General features: G+C 38.5%; 1 protein-coding gene across 1 annotated transcript in view; it reads left to right on the top strand.

Annotated features, from left to right (window-relative positions):
- zbbx (zinc finger, B-box domain containing) overlaps window positions 1-12,942 on the top strand; it is a 148,974-nt gene extending 136,032 nt beyond the window's left edge. The window contains exon 21 of the transcript XR_005634112.1: window positions 12,679-12,942. The gene's annotated coding sequence lies outside the window, so the exon portion shown is untranslated. The remainder of the gene's footprint in view (window positions 1-12,678) is intronic.
- The last annotated feature ends 611 nt before the right edge of the window (window positions 12,943-13,553 follow it).

Here is a 13,553-nt window from a genome sequence, read left to right as displayed (position 1 = left end):
GAAAAAACTTGTATATCCGTCCCACCTTAAAATGCTTCGCACCTCTCTGTCAGAATCTTTTGTCCTTTAAATGTGTTAATAACCAGCAATTGGCAAGCAGCCTGCTATCCCATCCCCCCGCCCCACACAGTTTTCTCAGCTTAAGTCTGATTACCTGTGTGTCAGTTACTTAGAGTTGTATAGAGTGAGAAGTCAAGCAAAATGACACCTTTTATAAATACTATATTGTTATTTGGAACACTTGCATTTCATCTGTGGTCCGTGTCTACAACGATCTATGCACAGTAAACACATCGTTAAAACAGAAATGTTTTTCATGTTTTAGTAATAATTGACAAAATAATATCCCAGGACTATGTAGCTATTAGCTATCAAAACAAGCCTTCTAGAATGATAGATTGGCTTCCTTTTGCTTCTTAAACCCCTTATGTTTATATCTGTGCATATACTGGTTTATAATGGAGAATGATTTTCAATTTAACTTAAGTAATTTAATTATCATGAAAGTTGTATCTGATTATTTATGGAAATTGTTTATAACTTTCCAGATATTTATATAACCCCATAAAACAATCATAGTCCTTATATAAATGAATGCAAAACATGTCAGAATGGAAGATATTTTAACAAATGTAACTTGCTAAAGAGACCAGAAGTAGATCTATCCATCCATCCATTATCCAACCCGCTATATCCTAACTACAGGGTCACAGGGGTCTGCTGGAGCCAATCCCAGCTAACACAGGGTGCAAGGCAGGAAACAAACCTTGGGCAGGGCACCAGCCCACCGCAGCCAGAAGTAGATATCGTCCTCAACTAAACCCATTATGAAATTATGTCAGTGTTGGTGAGAAGGATCAATAAACAAATCTTGCTGTCTTCTTTTTCTTTCCCCTAATCTAAAATACCTTCAGGAAGTTGTGTTACTCTTCATAAAACAATTCAAAGAAGACTGATGCAGACATTTTTTTTTCAAGAAGCAGCACATATCAAAATGCAGAAATGAAAATCTGGTAATAAAGTAACTGAGTCAGCTTGAGATGTTAATTTGTATTTACGCACAATCTGAGAATATTAAAGCAATGAAGAAAACAAATACTGCAATAGCATGAGATTTCAATTGTAAGATTTATGAAAGATCTGAAAAAAATCGATAAAATATATGAACTTACTAAAAGATCACAACCTGCGAGATACAGCTCCCAAAAGAAATGAATGAAATAAAAAGCTACACCTAGCAAAGTGCAGGAAGTAAGCATTATTCAGAAAATAATTACATATATATTTACCAGCCACAAATACAAGAATAAAGACATACACAATATTTCACATTCTGTTAAGATGTTATAATGAGCAATGTATTTGCCAAGGCAGTAGGGCAAGATAGCATGAACATTTATATTTCAAAAATGGTGTAGGACTTGAAATACATGAAATAACAAACTGCAAAAAGAAGAAAGCAAGTAAAGAAAAACAAAAGATAAGTATATGTATTAGACATTTTTATCAACAGTAGAAATACCATGTATAAAATGAAAATTTATCAATCTACTTATCAGTTTTAATGGTGTTCATTCCAGCAGCAGGAACCAAGCATGGCCACAGTGTCAATTCATCACTGGGCTGTAATGCACACACTCACGAGCACTCACACCTCCAATTGAAGGCATACTCCATCTAAAAATAGTCGTTTTTATGTTGCTTACCCTACTTAGTTTGTAGTCATGGCCAAGAAATATTTTAGTCTCAGATTTTCATGGAGAGTGGAGATAACAAAGTCAATGGTGACCAATGCTGGACAGCAGCACACTATACTAACACGTCCATGAAAATAAAAATAAATCGTAAAGCTTTGTTTTTTCCCAACTGCACATTGGCCTCAATAATTGTTAAATCAAAGAAGTCTAGAGTCTAGAGTTAGCCTGACTAAACTGAGTAACCAGGCAAGAAGAGCCTTCGTCTTTGAGGTTACCAAGAACTCAATGGTTACTCAAACAGAGTTTTAGAAGTTGTTTTCAGAGATGCGAGATCCTCTCAGAAGGCCAACTGTCTTAGCAGAACTCCATCAATCAGGCTTTTATGGTGAAGTGACTAGACAGAAGCCACTCTTGAGTAAATGGCATATGGCAGTCTGCTTGCTTTTCTTTCACACACGGATGTGCTGCCAGAAGAAGGTCATTGGACACCTTTTTGGGGTGTCCTATAAAAGGAGCCAGAGTCGGGAGGAGGTAGATGAAGCTTGCTGCCAGGAGGAGTGGAGACGGAGAGGGAGAGAGAGAGAGAAGAAAAAGAGAAGAAGAGAAAAGGGTGCTGTATTGTACTGTGCATGGGAACTGTGGTACTGTGGGGAATGAGACAAAAGTGTTTCCCACAGCTGAATAAATGTGTCTTGTATGCTGAACTTGGGATCTATATCTGTTGTGTCCGGGGTTTGGAGAGTTTTATGCTCCTTGGTGTCCTTACTGTAACATCTGTTACATAACAGCAACAACAAACAATGGCAGGCTTTCAGTCTTCACCTGTAATGCTGTGCTCTGATTTAAAGATTACTGTACACAGAGAATAAGCAACAAAAAAAGGCAGAGAATAATGCATGTAGGTCTGGTGGTAATGATGCTTTGTAACAAAGTGGTGCCAACAGAGCCTCGCAGCCTATGTTTCCACTAAGCAACACTGCACAGCACTTTTGAATCTTGCCACTAACCCCTCGACACCCAAGCAGCAGTTTGGAAGAGTCGCGTTGCTCTTATCATAGCTTTCAGTCTTGTGTAATTCACAAATCTCCGCTGGCTCTGGCATCTCACCCACTACCCCCTTAGCTTGTTGTTCATGTGCTGGTAGACCAACGGCTTCTGAATCTCCAATGGAGCTCAATACTTCACAGAGGACCCCCCATTGCTCATACAGTGGTGTACTTTTTAAGTAAGAAAAAGTGAAATTTTAATGGAACACATTTTTTTGCATTCAAAGAGCATCACAATTACTAATCATTTTACACACTACCAATGAACTGTAAAATCTTAAAAAAAAACTACTGGAGCACAAGGTACAAGGTGCAACTGATGACACTGATGAAATTCAGTAAATCACTGAGCCAACTGCACTTCAACTGGCTGCACACAAGCACACAGACGTAAACGCGGATGCTTGCAGGCTAGTCTAGTGCAGCGGCTGAATCCCAGGGACTGAGCTGCTTCAGTGCTGCAGGGGGTGGCAGTAGTCATGAGCCAGCTGCTCAACGAATGTACAGTACAGCACTGACTGATCAGCTTTGGCGTGCTGGCAAACTGCACTGGGAAGTGACTATAGCCGGTTACGGAGTTCAATGAATGTATTTTGTCGAATATACTCGGATCTGGCATGCTAGAAAATTGCACTGGGAACAGACTTTAGCCCGTTGTGGTATTCAACGAATGTATGTTGCCAAATATACTCGGCTCCGGCGTGCTAGCGAATTGCATTAGGAACCGGTTGTAGCCGGTTCCGGCGGTTTAAGGGTTAATTCAATAATATATTAATGGTTTGAATGAAAATGAACCTACTTATTGTGTACCTCTAGACATCACACAGTACACGCATCCTGTGATCAGCACCAGTACTAGGTTTTTTTGTGCCTTAGGCCGAACTTATTAGTGCACCAACTGACTGTTCAGTAGCTAACCCTGTGGCTTGGTCCCCCTCTTATGATTTGTGCCTAATCCGCCTTAATGGTTGTACTGGCCCTGCCTGTGATGAAATATGCACAATTGAGAATTGAAAACCAATCAAGGTCTGTCCGATGGAAATCCATTTCTGAAGCTGCTGTTTGGAGCTGGGATAAAGATTGTGCTGCAATTTAAGGATCCATGTGACCAAGCTCGCTACTGAACGGGATTCATTCATTTATCTATTTTTCCAACCAATGCTTCCAATTAAATATTGTCAGGAGTTGGTGTCCATCCAAGCAGCACTGGGTACAAGGCAGGAAGCAACTGTGCAAAGGCTGCCAGTCCACCACAAGGCATGCTGACTCACTCTTACTGGGCCAATCTTTGGGATATGGGAGGAAAACTGAAGCACCTGGAAAATGTGCAGACCCGACACAGGCAGTGCCCAGGCCAAGGATTCACACCCAGGATTCTGGAGCTGTGTGGCAGCAATGCTAAGCACTTCACTGTTAAGCTACCTACTTTTGAATGCACACTCAAAATTGTCAGACCAATTGATTAGGTGGTTGTAAACATTCATTTATGAATAAGGATTGTGATATCTGCTTTAGACTGATATCCCCCCAACATTCACAAAACACCAAGATTTAATTATCATTTGAGAAAAGACCTGTGAGAAACAATATCTTTTTTTCAGATATATCATGCCGATTGCCGACAGGCTGTAAAAGCTGCAGTTCTTTCCTGGGATAAATGTATTAATCATTGTTTGTGAGTGTATAAAGTCTAAACGTTCTCAGCTGGCCCTCAATCTTGCATGATAAAATGTGGACCAAATGAAAACAAACTGTCACACTAAAGTAAGTGACTGTGGGTATTATTAGATGGGCAGGGGCACTAGAAACACGAGAGAGCTCAAAAGGTGAGATGGTGTCAGTGGGTTCCAATAACTAGGATCTTGCAAATTACCCTATGTTCAGGGTGCATATTTGAGTCTGTCAGTGCTTAGGGGGTGGGCTGAATCATCGACAGTTGGCTGCCATCACAGAAAGAACAGGGAGTAACTATGGCGATACTACAGACGTTTGTAGTTTATAATATAAAACAGGAAAGTCTTCTGTCAAATAAACTTTATTGTTCATTGAGATTGTAGGGACATATAAAATGGCTCAGAAGTGTCCAGAGGCAAAAGACATTCTCCAGGGAGGTCTACAGACCAAAAATCACCAAGAAGGCAATAAAGCTCAACCCCATTGGTTACTATCTACCCGTCTGCAACCTAAGTCACTGTGTATCTATTTAGCTGCCTACCCATGTCATATGGCTCATTTCCATTCATGATGACACTTGTAACAAGCACATTTGGTAAAAAAGCTCTGGCGGATATTAGGCCACTAGTGTAATTATGTTTAGTCTATACACTCAAAGTAGTATGTTAGTACCCTAGCACACCCTCACACATGTCATGATCACTTTTTTGTTTAATTTTGTTTAGTTCCTTGTTTCCAACTTTAATATTATTATATGCAGACCTATTTATGTGTTTGTTGATAGTAAGAATCATTTGGCATTCCATCATCAATAGTTAAATATCTAAATTATTATCATGTCTTTATGGGATGCTATGTTGTTTAGACAATAGATGTCACCATTTTATTTCAATTGCTTCAGCATTGCTTTGATGCCATAAGGACAAATAGAAGGACTGGGAGATAAGGATTTGAAACAAAGCAAAGATCGTAACCAGGAGGACGAGAGACCAAAGTGACAAACCTCCAAATGGAAGACAAACCTATAGTCACAAACCAAAGAAACCAAAAATCACTTTTATTTTTGTTTGAGAAATTTGTCTATTCAGACAATTAAATGACCTCCAGGAAGCAAACTACAGGTATAAACCACATGATCCATGACATCACTCTGTTCCTGACCTATGACGTTGCTGCTAGAAAACTGCATGTCAGCAAGTAAATGAACTACAAAAAAAATAGCCATTCCCTTGTAAAAACAAAATGGCGTTGAAGGAAGACACAAATAAATAACAAATAGCTTTAAACAACTTTAAACCAGGAATAAAAAAACATCAAGAAATTCTTCATTGACATTAAAATCCATAAAAAGATTAAAATCCTGTCAAAAAAGAGCCAATCATGACAGTTTTTGTGTTTGTGTGCTGTGCGAGACATCAGATAAACTGACCACTCCCTTCATCATCTGACCCTGCGATTCCCCTACTCATCCAGAAAATGTGTTTCTAATTTTAATTTTGTCAACTATTATTTGCTGATTAACTTCTCAACTAAAGATTTTTTTTTCTCCTTTCTGTCATTCCCAATCAAGACATGACATTTTAATTTTCAAATCATGTGCTTCTTTGACTGCTAATGTTCCCCTTGCTACTAGTTTTTTTTTTTTTTTTTGTGGACATGATAGCATTAATCTGAATGATGCAGAATATCCTGGAGTGAGAAATCTTCAATTTTTGAACTGCAGACTGTTTATATAAAATTTTTAATTATTTTGCTCAAACGAACCAAGATGAACTGAATTTACAGCACTTAAATTGCAGGCACTTCAAGCATTCTTACTGTATTGTATCAGTAATTTATTTATTTGTTCCAGTCAGTTTCTTTTTTAATTAGGTTATGACATGGAATTGGGAAATAAGTGCAACTGCCATAGTTCCTGTCTTAATTAATTTATAATCTGGGAACAGATGGACATCACAGAAATTAGTTTATAACTTGAGAAATGAAGAAGTAAAGAGGTACTGAAAAGATCAAACACTCTGACCAGGGTCATTTGTTATTAGGACAAGATAGCCACTCAGATATGTGAAATGTCACATGTCCCGAAACCCAATATGTACATTTTCGCCTAAATATGGCTTGTCCGAGGGACCAAAAAAAATATTAGAAGGGTACAGAGGAAGCAACGTCAGAGACCGAGATGCGTGTGACCATTTTATCTGGACATCAGAAATTCTAACTATCAAAAACGCTGATCACTAAATCAACAAGACAACTTCTCTCCTTGACATTTCTGCTTTTCAGTAAGCTTTTCTAAGACTGTTTTACATTCAAAATTTCCTACAGTATACATTTCCTATTATATTTTCTTCTCTTTAGTATTTACATTTATTTTAGTAAATACATTTATAAAATACACACTGCTTTCGTATTTTTTATACTTTGTCTTTTATCTAGAGTGATTAAATAATAAGGGCACCAAGAAGTGTGAGTTAGACCGTTACTTTCTCATTCACAGAGTTTATCAAGGCTATTGAGGTCACTCAATATTAAGACATAGTTTGGTTTGTAAGTAGAAATAAGCTGTACTTTTATGTGTGTTGTGAGGGCACCTGCAGGTTTGTTAGTGATGGTGAGTCCCTATGTAGACAATGTATGTAGAGTATTGTTAAGTGACTGGCAGTTGGCACCACTCGAGACTTTTCCTGAATAGGATCTGTCTGGCTCTGTGTATGTGTGTGTATCTGTGTTGGTTTTAATTTTTAATGGCAGGATTAGATGAACCCACTAAACATTCCTGGTAAGTCTCACAAACTTCATGATAATACACAGTGATGTACGGAGCACATGGGCAGGCGTTCTGGCTGGGATGGAGCAAGGTTCCTTGCCTGGACATTGGGCTGGCCCTTCAATAGTACAAGAAACAGGGAGAAGTTTGTCATGCCTCAACCAGAAGACAGGCAGAAGATGCACTGGCATCCTGATAGGATTGGGCCAAGGAACAATACCCACCCAGGAGGCCAGTTTAGTGGAAGGTCAGGGGGAGACAACCTGGCAGGATTACATGCTCTCCCGACACACTAGAGTGGCAGCCTCCCTGGGCGATACTACCTAAAAGGCATGCTGGGAACTGTAGTCCCATAGTGCAGCCTTGTTGGATTCTCTGGGTGCTTCCAGGGGGCACTGCAGGGATTTATCATCCCTCCACCCAGTAGTATTTCCCTCGGGCTATACCCTATCGGGTCCTACATAAAAGAAGCTGCTCAACTTCATTCAAGTGAGTTGAAGTTGGGTGTAAGACGGACAATGTTTGTCTGGAGGAGTGGAAGGAGAAAGAAAAAAGAGAAGAAGAATTGTGTTGTGTTTATCCCGCTGTTGAAGCCTTTTGGAAACAGACTTGTCCTAAGAAACCTTTTATATAAACTGAGACGGGTCTGTGAGGTTGTATCTGGAGTTTGGGGTTCTGCAATGCCCCCTTAGTGGTCACAACACACACTGAACTTTCTAAGAATGCTAAAGTCTTTTAATGTGTTCAGGAAGTGTCTAACTACTAGTTTGTGGTGGCTAGTGTCTTGTTAGTGTACACCTACGTCTTTTGCTTTGTGAGCCAAAGTGGTGCGGCGGCACTGCTGCCTTACAGCTCAGGCTATGGTAGGCAGTCCAGTATAGTTGGCAGACACTTCTGCAGCCCTCAGAGACATTAGATACCATTGTGCCATTATAATCCACCCAAAATTAATACAGTTACTTTTTCTCCATTGACTTCAATGCATTTCGCTGAGTTTGGCGAACATCCTGAACATTTTCCTCGATTTCACAACTGCAGACTCACTTGGGTGCACAGCATTACCCTGAGTCAGTCAAGTGTCATAATATAATCATAATCCAAAATAATAAAACACAAGCCATCACAAAAAGCATTTTGTCTAATACATCTTGATGTTAAGCTTAAATTTAACAATTTTATTGAATTTCAAAATATTCAACGGAAAAGTTAGAAAAAAGAGGAACATTGAATACAGCGAGCCTAACCATTAATAGATGGAAAATAAAGGCTGTAGGTGTACTGTATGTGATTAAGCAGCATTTCGAGCTGACCCATCACCTTACAAATTAATTATAGAACAATTACAACTGATTGCCAAAGCATTTAGATTTCAATTGACTAGTTTCGAGCAAACCTTCCTATTTAGATCAATTACAATGCAAAGAAAAATATCACAGAGTTATCAGGATGGATGGATGGATGGATGGATGGATAGATGGATAGATAAAAGGTTCATCTTTGAAATGTACTTCCAGCTGTCTCATTCTGCACAACACAAGATAAATGTAATGTAGGACTCTGCAGTGTTTTTGTCGGGTCGTTTGGCCCACATCTGATTTGTGACTGCGTGGGAGACAATAAAATGCAAAACTGCTGCTGGGATATTCAAAGTAAAGACCATTTGCAGAAGTTCTCAGCAATACGTTTCTTAATTTAATTGTTTTATTTAAGAATTAAGTTTGTTTATCCTGTCATGTAGTATCATTTAAAAAGGCATTGTGTCTGCCAATTTGCCTGCAGGAGCTAACAAACAGTTTGATTTTTCTTTGTTGTCATCACAATTTGTATCTTAATTAGTTCTGGGCATCTCATAGATCTCACATTGAGAGAAACAAATTTTTCTGTAGGTGATAAATTATGTTTATGTGCAAAAATACAAGGCAGCAGCTCTTGGCAAGAGATTGATAAAGCAATGTAGCTGTTTACTGGTTTTTCCAGGGCTGTTTGCTTTGCGCTTACTACACAAACACAATTCATCATCCCTCAGACAAGCCACAAGCCTTGTCTGTGTGTGACCAGAATGGCTTTTTAAAGCTATAGCACTTATAAACTGCCAGATAAATGTATCCTGAACTAAACCTTTACTAATTTGGAAAGTTCATGGTATGTATTTTACAAAACCAGATTATTTTGGGTTGTGGCACGAGAAACTGCGTTATGGCCTTAGTGTTGATTGAAGACATTTACTTGATATGTGTTGTGTTTATCTATTCATTCTTTTTTTACTACATATGCAGTTTTGAGGAGCCTGTGACTATCCCAGCAGCAATGATTATAAGGTCATTATAATTCAATTTATTTATGCAGCTCTGTAAACTGTTCTGTTAACACTTAAAAAAACAACTAAAATAAGTATATTATTCAAATAAACGTAAGGGCTGAATGATTTCATTGATGGGTTTCACTGTGACAAAGTGATTAGTGCTGCTGCCTCATATCTTTCGGAGACTGAACTTGGTCTGGTCACTATGTGTGAAAAGTTTTCATATTCTTCCTTGATTGTTTTCCAATGTGGTCAAGTTTCCCCTCACAGTTCAAAAATATATGTGTTAGTATATTGGCGATTACTTGCATTTATTGGGAAACAAAGCAGGGAATATAATGAAGTACTGCAGGATTCTATTTCTATTGCGGACCAAGCCTGTGTATGTTCATGTGTTTGTGTCCATGTCAATGTTTTTATAGCTTGTATGTTTGCTGCCCAGTAATAAAACTGAAAGTTAGGTAGAGCCATGCCACCTTCTGCTTTTGGTCTTTGTAGGGTCGCTCTTTGGATGCGTGGATGTTTTGAGTTCCAAATAAATGAGGTTATGGTTGAATCTAATTGCTTAAAAAATTATTTATTGATGCATATTGGAATGTTTTGAAATAAAAAGAGAAGCTTAGGAAGGATATTCATCTTGACAATGTTAATTCTTCCAGCTAGAGTGAAATGAAGGGTTGACCATCTATACAAGTCTTGCTTCATTTTTTTCATATAGACGGCGAAATTTTGTTGATAAAGAGCTTTATGTTTACATGTGATATTTACCCCTAGGTATTTAAACTGATCTGTAATAAAAGGGAAGGTGACCAATGTAATATTGTTGTGCTTCACTCACTCAGAATATGGAACCAATGCAGACAGCATTTTAAGATGGAGAATCTTTTACCTGTGGTACCTCTGCATGAGAACCACCTTTTTCAACCCTCGCAAACATATGCAGTTTTTAATATCTGGAAAACATTTGGGATTAAATTGCTTAGAGATCTTTATATAGACAACATCGTTGCATCTTATGAACAATTATAATTCCAAATTTAATTTTCCAGCTACACATTTCTTTCACTATCTTCAAATTAGAAACTTTGTTAAACAGAACCTGCCCGATTTTCTTTATCTCTCACCCTGCTCTATGCTGGAAAAAAATATTGCTCAGTTTCTGCAATATACTGTATAAAATTATTTTACATTCCCTCCCTTTCAAAGATCCAAGAGGACACTGGGAAAAAGATCTCTCACTCAACATATCAGAAAAGGAGTGAAAGGTAGTAATGCAGAGAATTCACTCAAGCTCCATATGCACAAAACATACAATTATTCAAATCAAAATGATATATCGAGCACATCTGTCTCGCTTAAAAGTGTCCAAAATGTTTCCAGGGCAAGATCCAACCTGCAAATGCTGCAATCAAGCTCCAGCCTCACTGGGTCACATGTTTTGGGCCTGCAGCAAATTAACATCATTCTGGACAAAAAATTTTAAGTGCCTTTCAGACAGCCTGGTGTTACAATCCCTCCTAACCCACTAACAGCTGTGTTTGGTGTTCTTCCAGATGGGCTTAATGTGAAGAAGGACAAACAAACTGTGATTGCCTTCACTACACTATTGGCACGCAGATGTATTTTGTTAAATTGGAAGAATCCTAACTCTCCTCTTTTAAGTCAGTGGGTAACTGATGTTTTATATTATTTGAAATTGGAAAAAAATCAAATTCTCACTTAGAAGATCTGTGCAGAACTTTTTCAAAACCTGGCAGGATTCAATCAATATTATTTTAGAATAAGCTCTTAAAGCACTGAGGAAATAAATCTCTTCCCATTTCTTTTTCTTCTCCATTTATCTTTATTCGCCTATTAAACTAATCAATTTATTTATTTTTACTAGCTTAAAGTTTTATTCTATTGGCCATGGTATCTTTCTCAGGGGTGGAGGTTGATTTGTTTTCAATCCTATCTTTTGTAAAAATTGATTTATTTGTATGGAATGATTACAATAAAATCAATAAAATTAAAAAAAGTATATATATATATGTGTGTGTGTGTGTGTCTGTGCGTTAGTTTAATTGACCATTTAAACCCATCTCTGTTTGTCTGTGTAAATGAATGTGTCCTGTAATGGACTCAGACTCCATCAGGGTTGTTGCCAGCTTTTTACCTAAAGCTGCTGGGATAGGCTTTTGCCATTGTAGCCATGAACTGATTAAAGTAAATTCAAAGCAATTAAATGTTGTCTGCTTCTCTTGATTAGTCATTAAAAATATATTTTTTTAGAACTAAAATGGAGCTGCTTCTGCTTCCCCACATGCAACCCTGTCTTATCTCTATCCTTTTCCTCACATGCAACTCTGTCTTATCTCCAGTCTTTCTTCCTGCTATTAAGAGTATCACCTCTGGTTCCCATTCTCAGGTCATGCTGAGCATGAAGTAATTTACTAGAGTGACATTTGCCATTAGAAGTCACGTTGGTCAGACATGCAAGTCAGAATTTCTCGGTACTCAGTACACTTGACCATACTGCTACTACTAAACAGCCTCCCATAGGGACACTGAACCCTGCTGGCCCCTGTGCTGTTAAGGGGCCAGACACCATTAAGGGACTGTAATCTAGGCAATAACTGCACATAATTAGCCCTCCTAATCTGCCAGAATCTTCTTCCCTTCTCAGATATTGATTAATGCTTCCCCTTCCTCACTGAAGCCTTCTTACGTATGAAGCTGCTGGGCAGTGCTAAAAATGCTGTACTCATATGATGGAAGGGTCAGCAAAATAGAAAGAAAGTGCCTCATTCACCTTGTTTAAGCCACATGCTTTGTCTCGAGTTCCCTGCCTTCATTAGTGTCTTTTTGATATACTGGATTTGTGCTTGTTTTGTGGATCACCAGATGACCCACACTCACCAAACATGACAGCCATGGTGTGAGAGTCTACCTACTGTAAATACCCTGTCTGGTATCACTTAGGCTGGCCTGAATGCTCAGTCTGCGTCTGTGGCTGTTTCTTCACTTGACCAAGTCTTAGTCAGACAGATGGGCTCGCCATCAAAGTATAGTATATTACAAAACCTTGTAATACAGTCATTGGTTGTTGCTATGACAGCTAAATGAAGTGTGGGAGGATATTTTGCTTGTTTGCTTCTATTTTTATGTATGTTCTAAATGAGGCCTATTATAATTTCATTTTTTTCCTTAAAGCTTAAGAACCAACTGGACACTGGATCTGCCTCATTGAGATGACACGCTAAGACTTTCTGCAGATAACAGGCTTGGAACAAAGACAATCTGAATTATGTAAAGAAGAATCTCACCAACCCATCATCTTAATCACCATTTACCTTAACAACTACATTCCCGAGTTATAACAGTTTTGTAATTTATTTAAAGCCTGCTACAGACTTTGTACTTAGTGTCTAGCACAGCACTGGCTCTTCTTAAGAAACATCTTTTTACCATAATTAAATTCCCCAAGATATCTATCTATCCATCAATTTATCTCTCCATCAATTTACTAGCCTGCTTCTCCAATTCAGGATCATGGTGGGTCACACCCTTATCTCAGCAACATTAAGTGCAAGGAAGGAATTAGACTTCACAGGGCACATTCTCTCAAATTCGCTCTCACTCAGCCACAGGTTAATTTAGATTTGTCACTTTATCAAACCAGAGTACCTGCAGAAAAACTCATGCAGACATGACAAGAACTCACATCTCTCAAACTATAATGCAGCAGCACTAACCACCGTGTCAAAGTGTCATCGCTTCGAGAAATTAATCTAATTACTTGTCAAGTGGGACTGCTGATCCATTTGCCTATCGCAGTACCACACCATACACTACCTTGTTCTTTCCATGTCTCTCCTTGTTTATCTCCAATGTCTGGGAGGCTCTGTATTTGCTTCAAGGATGCCAGGAATGAACACTGTCTGGAATTCTTGCACCACTGTCTTCTCCTTTGCATTTTAATGGCCAGCTGTCCTAGTCAGCTTCTCAGCCATCTGTTATATTAGGGAGGGACACAATTGACTCATATGTTTCCTTCTGTGCTCTCTTGAAACTAGGAGATGTTGTTA

Source organism: Polypterus senegalus, chromosome 1 (genome assembly GCF_016835505.1).
Source record: "Polypterus senegalus isolate Bchr_013 chromosome 1, ASM1683550v1, whole genome shotgun sequence".
NCBI lineage: Eukaryota > Metazoa > Chordata > Cladistia > Polypteriformes > Polypteridae > Polypterus > Polypterus senegalus.
This window is presented reverse-complemented; position numbering and strand designations above follow the sequence as displayed.